Genomic DNA, 22,774 nt, shown 5'->3' on the forward strand with positions numbered 1-22,774 from the left:
AATGATAATTAAAATTAGACTGCATTTCATTTTTTCTCCAATTTTATGGTAAATTATATACAATAACGACAATTTTATATTTACTGACAAAATGATATTAATTTTCCGCGAAGAAATGGAAACTATAAATTGCTGCAAGATTTTGTTTAAGGTGGCTTTGAAATAATTGACACAAGAACTGTCAGATGTAAGAATTTAAATATCTGTACGTTTTTACTTTTGTTATTGATTATAATTGTTTGCCATATTGTTATAATTGTTACCCAACAATGAATTTTAGTCGTGAAGAAATGACAGACATGATATGGTTTTTAGGAGAGTGTTTCAAAAACTCATTAGTTGCCACAAGAATTTATAAGGAATGGTGTCCACAGCGTCAGCAACCAAATAAGATAGCATTTGACAACTTATTAGACAGGTTTAATCGTACTGGCTCTGTTTATGAAGCAAAGGAAAAAACAAAATTCATTATTACGAATGAAAATTAATTAAATGTTTTACTGCCTGTTACAGAAAATCCTCATACAAGTATTCAAAATATTACAAGAGAGCAAGATATAAGTTATGAATCTATCCAGAACATAGTCAAGAAAAACAACAAGCACCCATATCATATACAAAAGAGTACAATTTTGTCAATGGTCACAAAAACAAATAGTGATACTGAGAGATTTTTTTGAGTTTGTCCTTTTTTTTTGGAGACGAGGCAACATTCCACAAAAATGGTAGTGTAAACAGACACAATTTTCATTATTATTCCACAACCAATCCGTACTGTGCTCAGACACATAGTCAAACAAGATGGTCCTTAAATGTTTGGGGTGGAATCAGAGGCAATTACGTTATAGGTCCTTCTCTCTATGAGGAATCGGTAAGTGGTGAGGTTTATTTAAATTTTCTAGTGAATCATTTACCTATTCTACTTGAAAATGTACCATTAAACATCCGCCAACATATGAGCCCCTGCTCACCACAACGCACTTCTCAACGATGAACTATTTCCTGAAAGATGGATAGGAAGAGATGGGCCAGTTCACTGGCCACCCAGATCACCAGAATTAAACGAAGGTGACTTCTTTTTTTGGGGTTATATTAAAGACGTAGTCTATAGGGCACCTCCAACAATAGTTGATGATATGAGAGTAAGGTTTCAAAACGCCTTTCAAAGTGTCACACAACAAATGCTTACAAACATCTGTAGGTCTTTTTAAACTCGTCTCCAGGCTTGTGTAGACGTTATGGGAGGTCATTTTGAACACCTTTTATAACATAAGAGGTACGATGAACATTTTTCTTTATTTAATTTAGTTTTTTTAATAAATTTTGATAAATTAAAGTATTGTTATTAATAACTAAGTAATACATGTTGCTATCAACAATAAAACTAAAATATCTCAAAAACTAATAACTTTAGGTATAGGGAATATTTAAAAGATATGTAAGTATAGTGATAGAACTTTTCGATAATAATATAAAATATAGGGTGTTCCATTTAAAATTATGAAGAAAATCTTGTATTTAAATTTTGACTTACCCTGTATACAATTTGTGTAGTTATAAAAAAATTGTACATTTTTGCAAAACTACTTTAATATTGACAGTCAAAAGCATTAAAAAAATAAGTTTATATTACACCGTTAGAAACATACAGGGCGATCAAATCAGTATGATTTTTTAATAAAAGTGCTCGTAACTTTGAAACACTCAGTATAATCCTAGACAAGTGTTATATTTCTAGAATCAGAAAAATGTAGAGAAACCAGATTTTGAATAAAATACAGGGTGTTTCATTTAAAAAAACATAACTTTGGTTTGGCACCGTGTTATGGAGGACCCTGTATATTTCTCACTAATTTTAAAATGTGTACATTAAAGGTGTCTATAACTTTTATTAATAACGTTTTTTCATATATTGTATAATAACAGATATATTGGACTTTGTCACAGAAGTTGATCACCCTGTATACCTCTATGATATTAGATAGAAGTCAACTTTTGTTTTTACTAAGTGAAATAAAGTGTTTAATAGAAATCCAGAGCCATACTGATATTTATTTACTACCCCCGGTTACATTACTCGCCATTAATTCATTAGGTTTGGCATTCATTTTTAAAAATATTTTGATAGTTGCTATTTCTGGCTAATATTTGAGTGTTTTATATAAACGGGCATACGATAATTTGAAATGGTTTCAATACACAGAAGATTTAAATTTGTACAGTGGAACCTCGATAACTCGGATTAATAGGGACCGCGGCCGATCCGGGTTATCGAAAATCCGGGTTAGCCGGAGAGTATGGTAAAAATTAATAAAATACGGTATACTTATAGATTATAATTGAAATAACATGAAATATATATGCACAGTACACATCTAACTTACCTATAGTTGTATAGAGTATAGTATAGATAGACAGTATAAAGTATAGAGTATTGTTCATTTCTAGGTAAAAAAACTCAGTCAGTTTCGGTTGTGTCAATTTCGTCTGCCATCGGAACGATGTTATGTTATTTAAGAACATTGGCTCTTTCATTGTTTAGACCACTGTTTAAAAAAGAATTTTTTAACTAGTCTTTTAGTTTTTTTTAAATAATGCTAAGACAGTTGGAAATAAATAAAGGAAAACAGGTGCCTGTTGTTTCTGATAGCCCCAGATAATGAACCATAATGAACGTTGCTCTGCCGCCGCCCGTGTGCCATGAGTTATTTTTACTATCGTATAGTTCAAATTACACAAATACCCATTATCTCTCAAATATTATATTATGGTCGAAGCGAAGATCGGTGTGATATGCGCATTTTATCAATGAGATTCGATATTTTTAAGACATTCCAGAAGCGGCTACAGATAAAATGTTTTACCATAATATATACATTTTTATTATTGAAATGTTTGTCTGATGAAAATCGGTCCGGGTTAGCCGGACTTCCGGGTTATCAGGGGCCGACTTATCGGGGTTCCACTGTACTTCTAAGTTATTATGAGTTCTTGAGGCGTGAAATTTTGGAAATCTTATTTTTAAACAAAACTGAACATTATTACTTATGTAATAAAAAAAGTGTGCAAGTGTGCTGTTCCTACACATTTTTCTTCAAATACAATGAGAGGTGCTTCTTTGCCAGTCACTTTAATGCGCAGTTTAATTCATAATTTTTGGTGTCTAAATTAATACGATAATGAACGTTAAAACGTTAACGTTGTTGTGGCCCCAGCAAAAGAGACTCATTACTTATTACTGATTCGATAATTACTGTGCAATTAACACTCACTCATCATTCAGTGTAAATTAGTAATTTTCTTGGTCAATCTGGTAATCTTCGACAGAGATTTATATTTGGTTAAACTATGTTTCTAGCAGAAATAAATTAGAATGATTTTTAAGTTGTCTGTCTCTGTGTGTGTTTGAGGATTTTTGGCTTAGAAGTCAATGTCCTTTCTCCACCTTAGTTTATTAGTCGGACTTAAATTAAGTCTGACTAACAAAGTAAGAGAACCTAAGATCAAGAATCAAAATTGCTGAATGGTACGACAAAGGCTGATGCCAGACTATAATAAATCATTTTTTATCTTTTTTTTAATAAATATTGATGGTATAAATATTTTACTTTCATTTGGCACCCGTAGAATTACCCTATCTGTATTATTTCCTGTCTTATGTTATTGTAAAAAAAAGGTCTCTGGGATAAACAAATAGAAGAACTTTTAAACTAATTAATAGATTGGTCTCAAATTTTGAGGGTTTGTTAAGTACTCCAATACCCAACTTTGGATGAAACACTATAATTCTAAGTTTTTTTTATTGGCTTTAGGATTAGACCATACGGCCATAAACAAAGTAAATAGTACATACATAAACATAGTAATATATCTTATTTAAACTATCTAATTAGTAATCTAAGTTAAGGTTATCTAAGTCTGACCGACCATTTTGTTAAGAATAGATATAATAAACATTTTATTTTCAAAGTGAATTTTTGCTAAATTAATCTTAATAAAAATTTTGGGATAAGGACAAGGGTCACACTTTTCTCATCCAAGGGTTTTTCTTTTTTCTTAATAATTATTGATTACCTATATACGCACCCCACACGGTAAGGCAGGTATGTAGGCAATCAAAAGGAAAGACATTTAAGGTTACAAGCCTAATCTAGTCATTCTATAACTTAATTTTACAGTCATATAGGAAAAACAAAATAAAATCAAAAATACGTTTATCACTCAGTGCCAAAAGATACATGTTTAAACTTCTTACAATTAAAAAATATATGATCCAAGCCGCCGTTTCATTGCAAATATCACAAAGATTGTTATCAATTATTTTTATTTTGTATAAATGTGCCGGATAGCAAGCATGTCCAAATTTCATCCGAGATATGGTTGTTATGGAACTTCTCGGATAATCGTAATTTTTAAACCAGTAATTTTTTCGAATATCGGGTTCTAGCAATGTATATCTTGTGCCTTTTGTCAAAATAAAATGTCTGTATTGTTTAGACCATTTTTTATATAAATTATCCTTAGCAATATTTATTCTCTCATCTAATGTTAATAAGGGTGTAACATCTTCTTCCAACTGTATGCTTTCTTTAGCCGCTTTATCAACTTGTTCATTGAATGTGATACCTGAGTGTGCTTTCACCCACACAAAAATAAATTTTCTAGTTTTTTGCATTTGAGAGAGTTTTTATTTTGGCTATGTAAGGATGACTATATGCGGAGTTGATTTGTAAATGTGATTGTAAACTATTTAAAACCGAAAGTGAATCAGAAAAAATTATGGAGTATGAAATGTTATTTTCCATTATAAATTCTATAGCTTTCAAAATAGCAAACGCTTCTGCTGTAAAAATGCATGTTTTTCTACTCAATTTAAATCTGCGTTGTACATGCAGTGGGACAATAAACGCCGCACCTGTGCCATAAGGATCTTTTGATGCATTTGTGTAAATAGCAGTATACATTTTATATTTGTTTAATAATTCTAAGTTGGTTTTAGTAAAAGTTATTAACAAATATCGATTTTTACTTATTTTGCAGTTTGCGAAGCAACAAAATGACTTATTAACTTTCAAAAATTGGCACTTTGATGGTTTTTCAATGTTCTAAAAAATCAAATTATGTAATAATTGTTAAAATATGTCAACTATTTAGCTTTTTAATAGGGTGCCAAAAATAGAAAAATCACGTTTTTTGCAATAAAGTGTTAGGTTGTTGTAATAATTAAAAAACGGCTCCGAACTCTATGCATGAAATAGGTAGATTACTAAACAATACAACAGTACTACAATAACTAAAGAACTTATCAGCTACCTGGAAATTTCAGGGTCCTGAGAAAATCCTTATTTTCCTGGTCTACAGACAGACATGGATAATTCAAGGTTTTCACATTTTTGTAAAAATGGGTGAAAGCAATATATTTTATTATAAAATAAAACGATTCCAAAATTTTGTAAAACCTACTCCAGTAGAGTTACCTAATTTTGACCTGATTTACTACTATATACAGGGTGTTTGGTAAAGAATGGCCATAGCTTAACCTTAGGTTCCTAAGCTTAAAATAGGCCGATTTAAGTTAACTTACCTTAGTAGTAAAGTTGATAATAACCGAAATACAGGGTGTCAAAGGTAAACTTTTATTTTATTTATTCTTGAATATTTCCTGGCAGACATGAGATAACAACACGAAATTTGGTAAACGGTTGCTTTTTGGGAAGGGAAATCTAAATTCGCCATCAAAAATGATGTATTGTATTACCCAGAGGGCGCCACATACGCCTTTCAGCGCTCATTTAATAGCTTCAATTTTTTTATTACCCACTCTACATACTTTACGAACCTAAACTTGTATTCTCTTAATATTTTTACTTAAAAAAGGTATACTACATTCACCTCGCTAAACTCACCGTTTTCGAGATTAATACATTTTAAATCTGCGAGGCAACATAATTGTTTGCATAATATCATTGTTATTACACCCGAAAAATATCTTAAAACCATAAAAATTTACAAAAATGTATCGCAAATTTCTTCAAATGGAATTTGCGATGCTATGACATAAATATGAGAACTGGCACAATTATTATGGTTTTAAGTTTATTTTTCGGGTCTAACTACAATGATATTATGCAAAAAATTATGTTGTATCGCAGATTTAAAATGCGTTTATCTTGAAAACAGTTGAGTTTATCGAGATGAGTGTAGTATACCTTTTTTAAGTAAAAGTTTTGATTCAGAAAGTATGTAGAGTGGGGGATAAAAAAAAGTGAACGTGTAGTGATGTAACGAATATTCGTATTCGCATTCGCATTCGCGAATATTCGCATATTTTTGAATATTCGCATTCGCATTCGTATTCGCAAAATTTGTGCGAATGTTTTGCGAATATGAATACCAGAAAAAAAATAATTTGAAGATAATATTAGGCTAATAAAATCAAAATATATTCATTTTTCATCTATTTTTTTATTAAGGAAAGGTAACTTAACTTCGTATAATCACATTATCAGCCTTTACTTTCTTTTTTAAGAATTGATTCCTTAAAAATCAGATTTATTTACACTGGATGTCAATTAACTTCTCATTAAAAATTTAGAAGACATTACAAAAATTGAAACAAATTAAAAAAAAACTGAATATTCGCATTCCCATCCGCATTCGCGAATGTCGGTAGCAGATATTCGCATTCGGATTCGCGAATGTTCAAAAAATGACATTCGTTACATCACTAGAACGTAGTAAATGAGTGCTGAAAGACGTATGTGGCGCCCTCTGGGTAATACATCATTTTTGGTGGCGAATTTAAATTTCTCATCCCAAAAAACCACCGCTTACCAAATTTTGTGTTGTTATCGCATACCTGTCAGGAAATATTCAAGAATAAATAAAATAAAAGTTTAACTTTGACACTCTGTATTTCGGATATTATCACCTTTTGTACTAAGGTAAGTCAGCTTAAATCGATTTATTTTCAGCTCAGAAATCTGAGGTTAAGCTATGGCCCATTCTTTACCAGATACCCTGTAAATGTATTTGTAAAAATTATACGCACCTAATGAGAAAGAAATCCTATTAACAATGAGATCACTGTAACGAAACTAAGCAATTTGAAAAAAATACTAAGTAATCCACAAACCGGTAGTCATTCACGTCATATTATTATCATTTTTGTAAAATATTAAATAAGAATTATGATAAATACACATGTGGGCCGACAACCGATATATCTAAAAGTGTATCTCCCATAAAACCTTATCAACAAACGATAAAAAATACGTAAGTCGGTTTTTAATAACTATAAATATTTTCTCGTTGTCATAGTACGCTTAAACAATAAGTGGTTTTGTGTAAATAGGTAACATTGTGTGAATAAACTATGAGTGTTCTAGTTAATAATAAACATATTATGTAGTTTCAAAAGTTATGCATCAGCTAAAATTATGCTCATTTTCATAGTTGATTTTTTCATGAACTGATTAACGGATTCCGTTAATTTTTTATTATTATTTTAGATTATTCTTTAATACTTACACAGTTGGGCAAAGTGTTTTTCTTATGTTAAATTTTAGACACCCTGTAGGGAGAACAAGATACAAGTATGAGTATGCATCGAAATCGTACTGTAGTCTTATGTTTTGTGAACATTTTGTTTTTCGAATGTCCCTGATATCTTTAGAAACAAAGAACATAGACGGTTCTATTATTTAACATGTGTTTTAACTGAAACAAGAGTTGAGACACCCTGTAGGGAGGAAAAGGTACAAAGGTGGATATACATCGAAATTATGTTGTACTCTCATATTTTGTGAACATTTTTTTTGTTTCCTCTGCTATCTTTAATAACAAAGAAATTAGACGGTTTGGCTGTTTAATATGTGTTTTAACTGATGAAATGCGATACGTGAGGAGGCCATGTCTTATACAATAAGATGAAATTATTTCCTATATATACTGCGAAAAGAACAAAGTGTTCAAAGAAAGAAAATCTGTGCAATATACCTCTCCCTATTTAAAGAGCCTACACGTAGACACCAAATCCGCAGGCCCGCCGAGAGGGCGGTACAGCCGGTACATATTACCGGGGACCGGCGATGTAAGGGGCTCGGCGATGTAAGGGGCCCGGCGTCGACCAGACCAAAGACGTATTTTTTGTTTTTTTTTGTTTTTCACTTTATGTGCATATTCAGTAATAATAATAATTGACTTATCCTCTCTTTTTAAGAAGCCAGGAATATTAATAATGAAATATTTGAAATATTTGAAAATTACTAAAAACATCGTATTTTTCTATTTTCCTTGCTTATAACTTTAAAAGGATTCATTTTTAAGCAAAGTCGTGCGGAAATTAAATTACGATAATTAAATTTTCTCTTCGATACGGCTGGTTAAAAATGTTTTCATTTATTACCCTTGATGCAAAATAGACGTAAATAGAAGTAAATAGAAAACATAGAGAAATAAGATTGTTTTTAATCAATGATTTTCAACCACTTTAATTTCACCTAGTACTTTCATCATTCGCCCAGAAAATTTTTGTCATATAATAAGTCCACCAAATTTCATTAAAATCGATTTAATAGATTTCGCATAATAATTATAAATTAAAAATATTTAAAATATTGCACAACAAAAACTACACCATATAGAAGTTTGCCATTTTTTTAAATATACAAAAATATGGGCCATTCCACGAACATACGCCTGTTTTGGATTACTTCGACAACGAAAATTTTACTGTGTAACATAAGAAGTACGAAAGTAAATAGCTCTAATAATTATTCCAATAAACAACAATGTAATTTGCAATTTACTTTCGTTTTTCTTATTTTGCACAGTAAAATATTCGTTGTCGAAGTAATCCAAAACAGGCGTATGTTCGTGGAATAGGGTATACTCTATACAGGGTGTTTCATTAATAATTGTCCATACAGGGTGTTTCATTAATAATTGTCCATAGACTAACTGGAGAAACCTTAGCACAAAATACGAAGATTTAACGTAAAACACTTAAATAAAATGTGGTTCCTTACTGAGATACAGGGTGTTTTATCTAAAAATTTAAAAACTATTTTTGCTCAGCATTTTAAAACTATTCGGCATATCCTTTTCATACTTGGCAGAAAGTATAGGTACTATACAAACTACTAAATTATGTTAAACAAACGTTTCTGGCTGTTACCAGAGGCGTACGACGGGAGAAAGTGAATGGTTGACCCTTTCCAAATTCTACGCCTCTGGCGAAATTGCTATTTTAGTTCAACTTTTGAATTCTCCAATATTTTCTATGAAAATAATATACTATTCATTCGTGATGATAAAGTAATTAGTTTTCGAGATATTTGAAGTTAAAAATGAAACGACACGGTTATTTTGAATAATGTATTGTGTCGCTTCATTTCCAATTTCAAATATCTCGAGAACTAATCATTTTATCGTTACGAATGAACAGTACATTATTTAAGTAAAAAGTATTGGAAAATCAAGAAATTACACTAAAATAGCAATTTCGTCAGTGGCGTAGAATTTGGGAAGGGTCAACCAGTTACTATCCCCTATCGTACGCCTCTGGTAGTAGCTAGAAACGTTTATTTATCTTAATTTCGTAGGGTGTACCATACCTACACTTTCTTCCAAGTATGATAAGGATACGCCAAATAGTTTTAAAGTACTGGGTACAAATAATTTTTAAATTTTAATCATATATGAATCATATGTATAAAATAATCAAAATAACTGTGCCGTTTCATATTTAACTTTAAATATCTCAAAAACTAATGACTTAATCATTACCAATGAAGAGTATATTATTTACGTAGAAAGTATTGTAGAATCTAAAAATGGCACTAAAATAGTAATTACTCCAGTGGCGTAGAATTTGAGAAGGGTCAACCATTCACTATCCCCTGTCGTACGCCTCTGGTAGTAGCTAGAAACGTTCGTTTATCATAATTTAGTAGGGTGTATATAGTAGTCGCACTTTCTGCCAAGTATGAAAAGTATACGTTAAATAGTTTTAAAATGCTGAGCAAAAATAGTTTTTAAATTTTCAGATAAAACACCCTGTAACTTAGTAAGGAACCACATTTTATTTAAGTGTTTTAGGTTAAATCCTCGTATTTTGTGCTAAGGTTTCTCCAGTTACTATATGGACAATTATTAATGAAACACCCTGTATAATTATCTAACGTACTTTATAGATTTGAAATATGATGATTTGGGTGACCTAGTAATAACGCTACTGATAATTTTGAGCCCGGCGCAATATTTCGCTGTGAAATATTTAATATTGTCATAGATTATTAAAAGCAATTTAAACAAAAGATTTAATGCGGTAAACGAAATTCATTCACTATTTAACATTTTGCGGACATTCCGAGATAAAGATGACAATATTAAGAAAAAAAATTGATAATGCCATCAGTGAAGATTTGATAGATGAAATTTTTCGTTAGTTGAGAGCGACATATAATGATAATATTGGTGAATCTCATATTTCTCCAATAGATTTATTTAGAGATTTCTTTGAGAGATGTTATTCAGTCTCTGCAAAATAAAATCGACATGCTTGAATCAAAACTCTCTGGTCAACATATTCTTGAGACAGAGTCGGTAAATACAGAGGCAGTTATTTCTGAAACAATGGATCGGATCCATCGGTCTAGTAACATCATTATGAGAAATGTTCCAGATTCTGACAACGATATTAATGCCGTTAACGCTATTTTGAATTCTATTAATACAGATCTTTCCGCAAATGCACCAACATCTGTCTTTAGATTAGGTAAACCAGACAGTAATCGTAAATTTCCACGTCCATTAAAAGTTATTTTTCCGAATGCACACGTCGCTAAAATTATTTTAAAAAACAAAAGGAAACTACTGAACACGCAATACAAAAACATAAAGATTGATGACGATAAAACTCCAATGCAAGAACAATACTTAAAATACCTGCGTCTTAAATTAAATCAACGCATCGAGAATGGAGAAAAAAAACGTCACAATCAAGTATCAGAAAGGTATTCCCTGTATAATTGATCTTTCTCCAAAAAACTGAGTTCGAGCTTTCATCAATGGCGTATTATGTATACTAATCTTTGTTCTCTGCAAGCGAAATTTTTAGATACCATTACTTTTATGCAATGCGAAAAACCTTCACTGTTCTTAGTATCCGAATCTTGGTTGCACAAAAATATTTTGGACTCTATGGTAAATATACCTGGGTATAAAATTTTTAGAGCAGACCGCATAGGGAGAATAGGAGGCGGATGTTGCATATATGCAAAGGAATCTGACTTCTGCCAATTTAACATTGTTTGTGAAAACTTCTCTGATCACCATTATGAAGGGTTGACGCTTAATTTTTCTTCTAAAAAGTTAAAAATAAATTTTGCTATAGCTTGTATATATAGACCTGGTTACAGTTCCGTTCAAAGTGATCAAGAATTATACAGTCAATTGGAAACGCTCATAGCCAAACATAAAACCTTAATTGTTTTTGGTGATTTCAATCTAAGCAACATTTCTTGGCCGCTGATCAATCACCTTCATGATACTCAATCTCAGCTTTTTATTAATTTCTTAGAAAATTCTGGATTAGAACAAATAATCAATGAACCGACTCGTTTTCGTCTGAATCAACAACCTTCTCAGCCAGATCTTACTTTAACCTCTGATGTTAATCTTTTAACTAATATTTCGGTTACATCTCCAATTGGAAAGTCGGACCACGCAGTTATTTCAACTTCCATACAGATCCTCAAGTCGGAAATATTACAAAATAATATGCTAATGACATATAAAAGAATAAACTATCATCGTGTAAACTTAGATGTATCTACTGCAGATTGGGCAGATATGTTGAATGGTAAGGATGTTAACAAACAGTGGGAAATTTTTGAAAATTTTCTGAATGAATCCATGTGCACGAACTCTCATTATGTGCAACGTAGATGTAATCCTAATAAGCCATGGATAAGTGCAGAAATATTTGAAATGATAAAATTTAAAAAGTCATTATGGAAAAAGTATTTACGAAGTAAAACGAATGCTGACTACCTCAATCATCGAACTTTTTCTAATAACTTAACATCAATTATTTTTAAATCTAAACAAAATTTTGAAAACCAACTGTCCTCAAATAAGAACAAAAAACCTCTTTATAAATATGTCAGAAATTCTATTATATCTAAAGTTTCGTTACCTATTTTAAAAACCGAAACAGGCGAACCAACCTCAGTGAAAATGGAAGTTGCTACTATTTTTGCAAAAAAATTTCAAGAAGTGTTTACAATCGAGGAGGCTCTTCCGAATACTTTACGTGTTGTTTCTACAAGAAGTAACTACGATATTAGTGACATAGACTTTGATCCAGAGATTCTTAAACAAAAAATTTTGTGTTTAAAATCCTTTTCCGCTCCCGGATTAGACGGTTTCGCTGCAATTTTATTTAAGAAGTGTGCAAACTCGATTATCCATCCGTTAAGTTTTATAATGAAAACCTCATTTTTGTCACACACTTTACCTGATGGCTGGAAAATCTCTAGTGTTACTCCAATTTATAAAAAAGGTGACAAGTTAGATCCTGACAATTATAGACCAATTAGTCTAACATCCATTGCGGCTAAATTGATGGAATCAGTTATTCGCGAATCGGTTATGAACTTTCTCTTAAACAATAATAGAATTCCTATTTCCCAGCACGGTTTTGTACCTGGAAGATCGGTAGTTACTAATATGTTAACATGTGTTAATGACTGGTCTCTTTGTTTGGACAGTAATCAACCTGTTGATATTATATATTTAGACTTTGCTAAGGCTTTTGATCGAGTTCCTCACAAGAGACTACTATTTAAGCTTGAACATAACGGTATTAGAGGAAACTTACTTGAGTGGATTAAAGGATTTTTAATAAACCGTAAATTTTGCGTACGCGTTGGTGACTGTTATTCCTCAATGTTTAGTGTATACAGTGGCGTTCCGCAGGGTTCAGTGTTGGGGCCGATTTTGTTCCTAGTGTACGTTGGTGATCTGCCAATTCACCTTAAAAGTAACATGTCGCTTTTCGCTGATGACACAAAGTTATATGCAAATCCCTTTTCTGGTTACAATCAATTACAGACCGACCTTCAAGAGGTTGCTAAGTGGGTAGACGATTGGTGCTTGCAATTAAACACATCCAAGTGTGCAGTTCTACATTTAGGTAAAAACAATCCAAGGAATCGGTATGTACTTTCAAATGTTTCTCTAAAAACTGTTTCGCAGCAAAAAGACTTGGGTGTACTTGTGACGGAAACATTATCTTGGTCTGAACATATCCAGTCGGTATGCAATAAAGCTAGAACATCAGTTTACTTATTATCTAAGACTTTCTCTAAGATATCGCCAAAAAATTTTGTTGCTCTCTTTAGTGTATATGTAAGACCTATTTTAGAGTTTGCCGGACCCGTGTGGAATGTCGACTGGCAAAGGGATTCTGATCGACTTGAATCTGTGCAAAGATGGGCAACAAGAATTCCTTATGGCCGTCGTCGTCCTTCCTACGAAGAACGGTTAACCTACTTAAATTATCCTACATTTATGGACCGACGACTTCGTGGGGATTTAATAATTGCTTATAGAGCGTTACAGGGAAAGTTTGGGATAGATCTATCACATCTTTTCCCTTTGAGTAACGACCTTAGATTGCGGGGTCATCCATACAAATTAGCCAGACAACAGTTTCACAGTAAATGTCGTGAGAACTCTATATCCAATAGAATATTTTATACCTGGAACTCACTTCCACACGACGTCGTCGGGGCTGTATCTGTAAATTGCTTCAAAAATAAATATGACTCTTTTAGTTCTGTATCACGGGAACAATAATTTTTCGTTTCTTAAATTAAATTAATTTATAAGTCGTATGTAGTCTTAAGTTTAGGTTTCTTTTTGCATAGTTCTTTTTAGTCAAATGGTCCTAGACCTCGGCTCCTTTTTCTTCTTTAATAATAATAATAATACTTTCCTGTGGGAGTTTTTTGTCAGTTCTTCTATCAGGCGCGGCCCCCTGCGAATGAGGGATGCTTTCTGGGTATTCGTAGCGCCAATACCCAGAGAGTAGCAGGGATACTTGCCGTGGAACAAAAACTGACACCTGGCAGTAGGTATAAAATGCACACCCATGAGAATGGAGAATCATAATTTACGTTTAGTATCGCTGCCTGGGGATCGCCAGGGCACGTCTGGAGCCGGCGCTGGACGTGACAGCATGCGGGACGTCGGTGGCAGGGTGTTGAGGAGGCGGGCCCCTGTCATACAATCAGCTACAGCCCAACCACAACCACAAGCGAGCCAAACAACAACAAGAGCTCCACCCGCCGAAGGTGCTGCGCTGGATCATCAGCCGGCGCTCACTCAAGCGGGACGACCGAGGCAGCGCATGAAATGGACTGTGTCCATCAATGAGAACATTTTGCGCTTCTACTACAAGGTGACAAACCTCAGTCAAGAAACAATCGGCTACCGACAACAGCTGTATGCCGAATTTTGCAGGACGTACCCAGATATTCAAGTATCGGAGCAACGAGTATCAGACCAATACCGGGTAATTATAAGAAACAACCTTATCCCAGAGACTAGACGCAATATCATCAGAAGCGAAGTCGAACGGGAGATTCATAACAATGTTGTAATTGAAGATCAAGTCCCCAATGAAGTGCATGAGCAGATTCCTGAGCTTGCCATACAAGAAACTCAACCTGACAATACAGAGCAGGAAAACAACGAGCTACATGATAAACTAGTAAGCGAAATGGCACGTGCTGTACAAGAGTTTAATGGAACAAACCCACTTAGCAGACCACCGCTACCACGAATAAACTCTTGTAAGAGACTAGGTGTGCTGTTACAAATTGTGAACACTGAAGTCCTACCCAATTATGTCGTAGAAGCCCACACATTAGAGTATCTGCACATGCTAATCTACTGTGCAGCAACAGCAATTGCTAATGTAATGGGCATTAAGATCAGAACACGACGGGGTTCTAATAACGGAAGGACTGGTAGCAGAATTGCACCCTGGGAAAAACGACTGCTCGGAAAGATTGAATTGCTGCGTAGGGATATTGGTCGAGTCACAGAATATATACGAGGTGTAAGAAGTACAAGAGTCATCAGGAGAGCTGAAGAAATAATACGGAATACTGCAAGACACTCAAGATACGATCCAGAAAACAACACAGCCCAACAGTGCCTGGATACGTTAAAACAAAGACTCTCAGTTTATTCAGGACGACTAAGAAGGTACAAAGTGAGTAACAACCGAAAATCCGACAATGCCCTTTTTGAGACTGCTGAGAAGGCGTTCTATCGAAAACTCAATTCCACCGTAGAAAATCTCGATAAGTCTTATCCAAGCCAAGAAGAAATTCATGAGTTTTGGGGAAATCAACTTTCCACACCAGCTGCTCTTAACAACAATGCTGGATGGATAGAAGATACGGCACAGAACTGCCAACACTACACTACTACTCTCTACGAACCCTTCACCACTGAAGAAGTCTCAAATATCATCAAAGAGCTTCATAACTGGAAATCTCCTGGACCAGACGGACTTCAAAACTTTTGGCTCAAGAAGTTTTGGAGTGCTCATGAATGCTTATCAACACTAATTAATTATGTTATTTCTAATCCGCAGGATATACCATCATTCCTAACTCAGGGAACCACTTATTTAATACCGAAGGATCAAAATAACACCCAAGATCCAGCAAAATACCGCCCAATTACTTGTCTTCCAACTTTGTATAAATTGGTCACATCCTGTGTAGCCCGGCGTATCTACCAACACTGTGCGCTGAACAATATCATAGAGCCTCAACAGAAAGGATGCGTTAAGGGTTCCATGGGCTGCAAAGAACAACTTATCATCGACTCAGTCATTTCGAATCAAGCATATTCCAAAAAGAGGAACCTATTTACTGCTTTTATTGATTACAAGAAGGCCTTTGATTCAGTGCCGCATGAATGGCTTATAGATATATTGAGAATATATAAAGTCGATGATAATATAGTGACCTTTTTACAACATATAATGACAGAGTGGAAAACTAGAATTCACCTTCAAATACCTGGTGAAAGTAACATCGAAACTGAAAATATCGCAATCAGACGGGGCCTGTTTCAAGGAGATTCGTTGAGTCCTCTGTGGTTCTGTCTAGCTATGAACCCACTATCTCAGCTATTGAACTCCACAGATGCAGGTTTTAGCATCAAAAATAACAACAATGTGGTGGCGAAGCTTAATCATTTATTGTACATGGATGATTTGAAATTAATGGCTTCCACTCGAAACCAACTCGACGAGATGCTAAAAACTGTAGAAACTTTTTCTAATGATATTTGTATGCACTTCGGACTAGACAAGTGCCGTATTTTAAATATAGTCAGAGTAAAAGTACAGCCCGGAGGATTCGATATGCAAAATGGCCAGAACATCGAGGCCATGGGTGAAAACGATATGTACAAATATCTTAGAGTAAAGCAAGCGCGGAAAATTGACCATAAACAAATGAAAACAGAGATAACTACTGAGTTTATACGAAGGGTAAAACCGCTGCTTCGCTCACACCTTAACAGTAGAAATTTGTTTAAGGCACTAAACACCTACGCATGTTCCGCGCTTAGCTACTCATTTGGTATTGTTAAGTGGACAAAAACAGATATAGAAGCTCTTCAGCGAAAAGTGCGAAAACACCTCACAAAGGCACAAAAACACCATCCTAAAAGTGCAGTAGAAAGAACAACATTAACACGGAATCTAGGAGGAAGAGGACTTATGGATATAGGTGAGCAATTAGATAAACAAATTGCTAATTTAAGAACTTATTTTCAGATGCAGGCTGAGACATCTACTCTACATCGCGCTATCTGCGCAGTATATGACACAACACCGATCAAACTGAGGGAACCAGAAATGCGCATAAACTACCTTACTAAGGACGAAAAAGTGCGCGCCTGGATGGGTAAACCTCTGCACGGGCGACATCCCAATGAGGTCAGCCAAGACTATGTCGACAATATAGCGTCGAACTACTGGTTGACATCAGGAAAGATGTTCCCTGAAACGGAGGGTTCATTACTGGCCATTCAGGATCAGGTTATACCAACCAGAAATTACCTGAAATATATCATCAAAGACCCTCAGGTTCAAAACGACAGATGCCGATATGGATGTCAAGCCCAAGAAACCATCCAACATCTTACAGGGGGCTGCCAGGCATTTGCTGCAACTGAATACAAGGAACGGCATGATGCAGTAGCAAAAATCCTTCATCAAGAGATAGCTATCAAGCTGGGACTTCTCCAAACAGACCATCTCCCGTATTATCAATACGTCCCTGAGAGTATGCTTGAGGATGGCAACTACAAGCTATACTGGGACCGCACTGTGCTCACAGACCAAACAGTGGCACATAATAGACCAGATGTCGTACTAGTTAATAAATTAACAAGACAAACAACACTAATTGATGTGGCGATACCTAACAACAATAATCTACGTAGTAAATTTACTGAAAAGATCGCCAAATACAGAGATCTAGAAATTCAAATACGAAGGCAATGGAGAATGCAAAGTACCCAGACGATACCGATTATTATTTCTACTACTGGAGTCATTCCGAAGACCCTCCTCGAAAGCATAAAAAAGCTGGGTCTGAATGAACATCTTTATAAGACCATGCAGAAAGCTGTACTACTCGCGACGGCCAGATGCGTACGAAAATTTCTGGGAGATACACCTGCATTCCAAGTCACCTAGGGCTCGATAACACGGAAAGAGTCCCACCAGAGCTCAATCCTTTTGATACCGTAGGTATCTGGGATGAGTCAATTTTCCCCTTAGAGGGAGTGTGAGCCGTATGGCTAAATCTGATAATACTTTTAGTACGAACACACCTCACAAAGGCACAAAAACACCACCCTAAAAGTGCAGTAGAACGAACGACATTACCCCGGTATTTAGGAGGAAGAGGACTTATGGATATAGGTGAGCAATTAGATAAACAGATTGCTAATTTAAGAACTTATTTTCAGATGCAGGCTGAGACATCTAATCTACACCGCGCCATTTGCGCAGTAGATGACACAACACCGATCAAGCTGAGGGAACCAGAAATGCGCATAAACCACCTTACTAAGGACGAAAAACTGCGCACCTGGATGGGCAAACCTCTGCACGGGCGACATCCCAATGAGGTCAGCCAAGACTATGTCGACAATACAGCGTCGAACTATTGGTTGACATCGGGTAAGATGTTCCCTGAAACAGAAGGTTCAATACTAGCCATTCAGGATCAGGTTATACCAACTAAAAATTACCTGAAACACATCGTCAAAGACCCTCAGATCCAGAACGACAAATGCCGATATGGATGCCGAACCCAAGAAACCATCCAACATCTTACAGGGGGCTGCCAAGCATTTGCTGCAACTGAATACAAGGAACGGCATGACGCAGTGGGAAAAATCCTTCATCAAGAGATAGATATCAAGCTGGGACTTCTCCAAACGGACCATCTCCCATATTATCAATACGTCCCTGAGAATATGCTTGAGGATGGCAACTACAAGCTATACTGGGACCGTACTGTGCTCACAGACCAAACAGTGGCACATAATAGACCAGATCTCGTACTAGTTAATAAATTAACAAGACAAACAACATTGATTGATGTGGCGATACCTAACAACAATAATCTACGTAGTAAATTTACTGAAAAGATCGCCAAGTACAGAGATCTGGAAATTCAAATACGAAGACAATGGAGAATGCAAAGTACCCAGACGATACCTATTATTATGTCTACTACTGGAGTCATTCCGAAGAACCTCCTCGAAAACATAAAAAAGCTGGGTCTAAATGAACACCTTTATAAGACCATGCAGAAAGCTGTACTACTCGCGACGGCCAGATGTGTACGAAAATTTCTGGAAGATACTCCAGCATACCAAGTCACCTAGGGCTCGATAACACGGAAAGAGTCCCACCAGAGCTCAATCCTTTTGATACCGTAGGTATCTGGGATGAGTCAATTTTCCCCTTACAGGGAGTGTGAGCCGTATGGCTAAATCTGGGATAATACTTTTCATGTTAGTACATCATATGTTTTATACATATTTTAATAAACATGACAATATATTTTAATGTTTGTAAAGTGTAAGACTAAAAAGTAAATAATAAAAAAAAGAAAAAAAAAATTTTAAGAAACGCTTTTCTTTAGTTACGAGTGACTAAAATTAAAAATATTATAAAAAATCAACTAAAAAGCAAAAAATAAAAAAAATTGAAAAAATCTAACACATTCGTTAAAGAAAAGCGTAGAGCGAAAACCGTTTATTCGATGAACACGCGCCACGCTTTTCTTTGACGGATGTCTTAGATTTTTTCAATTTTTTTTATTTTTTGCTTTTTAGTTGATTTTTTTATAATATTTTTAATTTTAGTCACTTGTAACTAAAGAAAAACGTTTCTTAAAAGTTTTTTTTTTCTTTTTTTTTTATTATATGTAATATTATAAATTTGTCTTAAATTTTTAAGTGTATAACTTTCCAAAAGAATGAATATTTCAAGATAATAAATAAAATTCAACAAAATCCAAATCTTTTAACACTGTTTTATAAATTATATAGGCTACATTCATTGCTTGCACGGTCTGTTTACAAATGAAGAATCGAAACACAACCGCATGTTTTAAGGGTATGGGTACGTATTTTCGGCTGCAATGCTATTCAAATGGGGATTTATTTTTTTCGAATCCTGAGAAAACTAATAAGTATTTTTAAAAAATTTAAACGCAGAATGAAATATTACGTTCCTACAGAGGGCCGAAAGTCCCTGAAAACTTCTATAATGTTTATTTTAATAAATTACAGGGGTGAAAAACTAAGAAAAATGTAGTGTGATTTTTAATTTCAAATATCTCATTCAAAAGAAAGTTTTTATTCATTCTAAGGGACTTTCGGCCCTCGGTAATAAAGTATTTTTTTCATTCTGCGTTTAAATTTTTCAAAAATACTTGTTAGTTTGCTCAGGATTCGAAAAAAAAACGTCCACACTGAGGTACGAATCCCTTTGATGGACCGACAAGAGACGGATCGCTCCGAGGCGTGCGGCGAACGATTTGAGCATATTTGCCGCGCCTCGGATGACGTCCTCACTTACTGCCTCGTACGGCCTCGGCTTGCCTCATGCGCGTTCGTGCTTAAGTGAGTACCCAACTTTAGGAGATCTATACTGAAACAGGATTCGTTAACTGGCCGAGCAACTTTGTGCGTTAGGAATGATTTGATAAAATTATGCGATTTTTTGAAAATATAGACAGCTTTGCCCATCATAAAACTCAAAAAGCACCTGTATTACAAATATTTTCACTATTAATATAATCAAAATTTAATAAAATTTATAGTTGAAATGTTTCTTATTAGGTATGTATTTAATATTGATAATTTTATTTCTAGAAAAATTGAACAATTTTTTTTGCTCTTCGCTTTTTGCCGGGGGGCACTCTTCACTTTTTGCCGGGGCCCACTCTTCACTTCTTACCAGTCCTCTTGGCGGCCCTGCAAATCCGTACATACTCTCAAGGAAATTATACCCCGAAATATCACAGAGCCTCAATTAAATAAACTAGTCTCTCTTAGGTTGCGCTGTGCATACGGCTCATTTAATCGACAAATACCTCTTAAGGTGTCGACTAAAATTGTTAACCTTATGTGCCTTTCTGTTTTAAAATGTTTCTTAACTGTTATTTTTATTGTTAATTTAGTTTTGTTCTAGTTAAAACACGTCGTGTTAAAGACTAAAACCATCTATTTTCTTTGTTTCTAAAGATATCTGGGACATTCAAAAAACAAAATTTGGCCATTGAAATCCAATATGTGAGGTTTTCTCCAAAAAAAGTTCCAACCACGCGGGGAGAGTCCTGTGTTGCCCTGGGTATCATCCAGGTTTATCTTTAACATCAGATGATTTTTATATAAATATGTAAAATAACTTTATCATTTACATTTAAAGGGTTTTTACCCAATACATTTTGGTGGCTCAGGCATGCAAATTTTGGCTTTTAAACACTGATGATGGATTCCTTAATCCGAAAACGTTTTGTATTGTGACCCTTATTTAGGGTATTTTAATATATACCTTTTACAAGAAACTTGGTATTTTTTTTTTAAAAACAAAATGTTCCCAAAACATAAGACTACAATACGATTTCCATGTATACCCACACTTATACCTTGTCCTCCCTACAGGATGTCTCAAATTTAACATCAGAAAAAAAATCTTTTCTTCCACCCGGTATAAGTTCAAAAAAGAAGTTTGAGCAAACCTTTGCCCAACTGTGTAAATACCAAAGAAAAATATAAAATAATAAAAAAAAATTAGCGGAATTCGTTAATCTATTCACGAAAAAATCAACTTCGAAAATGTCCATAATTTTGGGTGAAACTGATACTGAATACTGATACATAACTTTTGAAACTATGTGTAGTTTTGTTGAGTCTAGAAAAATTCTAGGACAACGTTTCTTATCTTTTGTTATTAAACTTTAAGTGGGGAGTGGCGGATCAATGAAAACTATTTAAAATTTATGTTAATTCGTAACAGATTGTCATATGAAGCATTCGATTTTCCAATTATGGTCAAGATAACTTGGATTGAAATATTTAGAAAGTTGTAGAGGCAACTTAGGATAGTTATGTTTCAACAAATACAGAACTATACCTAGGTACATAGGTACCTACGCGAATGTTTGATATTTCGAGTAAAAACATTCATTTATTTACTAAGATTACAAAAATATATGGGAATCTAAGAGAACCTTTTACAATAATTATTACAGACAGCTACGCACACGGAGATAAATCCAATATTTTTAACATTTTTAATTTTTAATCGATATAAAATAAAGGTACGTATCCATTAGGTTAGTGCTCCGTGTAGCTGCTCAAATGGATACGGCATGCGCTCCCCTACATATAAACCGCAAACCGCTTGAATCGAAGAGGCTGAGCGCCGAGCGGGAACAACAACGTACCTATCCACTAGTGTTGCCCAAATGCAAGACCAAGACGAGACTTAGACAGTCTTGGTCTTGGTATAGCGCTCCCGGTCTTGGTCTTGCAGCTAGAGTCTTGCAAGTCTCGCAGTTGCCCATTAGCCTATTGCATATCTTAGAACAACGTAACAGAGAGGTACATTTTAAGCTTGAATATCACAGCCATAGTAAAGACTAGCCAAATTAATAAATATCTAAACAACTGACACCGACTGGGGTTTGAACCCCCGATCTAAGTGATACCTGTTTATGTTCTAACTAACTAAAGTTAAAACTACCTCTTAAAACCCACAAAATTTCATTTGCATATCTCAACCGGTTTTAGAGCAATAAATAAATCGTCAGTTTGTAAGAAAAATTTCAACACCCCCTATTTGGGAAACGAAGCATTTATAAAGTAAACGTTTATGAAGCAAACTGTCATTACTTTTTTGTGCAGAATTAGGTACCCATTAAAGTTTGCCATACTTATTTAAAAACATCCTTTATTGATGAAAAACACGGCTAGTTAAAAAAGTACCTAACTGTTTTATTATCCAATATAAGTGAATGAATAAAAAAATATAATGCTAAGAAAATATGAGGCTATAGTTGGGTTTTAATTTCAGTATGCTATTGCATGCTTGAATAATAAGTTAGCATAATGCTGGAATATTCCACAGAGTGAGAAAAACCAC

General features: G+C 34.4%; 1 protein-coding gene across 3 annotated transcripts in view; it reads right to left on the bottom strand.

Annotated features, from left to right (window-relative positions):
* Window positions 1–22,774, bottom strand: part of LOC126880431 (organic cation transporter protein-like) — a 241,254-nt gene that overhangs the window by 134,970 nt on the left and 83,510 nt on the right. Inside the window, exon 1 of one of the 3 annotated variants that reach the window (XM_050644285.1) lies at window positions 7,052–7,220. The exons of the other annotated variants lie outside the window; for them this stretch is intronic. The gene's annotated coding sequence lies outside the window, so the exon portion shown is untranslated. Of the gene's footprint in view, window positions 1–7,051; window positions 7,221–22,774 lie in introns of those variants that run through there. 3 annotated transcript variants of the gene reach the window in all.

The sequence above is a fragment of the Diabrotica virgifera genome, chromosome 2, assembly GCF_917563875.1.
Source record: "Diabrotica virgifera virgifera chromosome 2, PGI_DIABVI_V3a".
Taxonomy (NCBI): Eukaryota; Metazoa; Arthropoda; class Insecta; order Coleoptera; family Chrysomelidae; genus Diabrotica; species Diabrotica virgifera.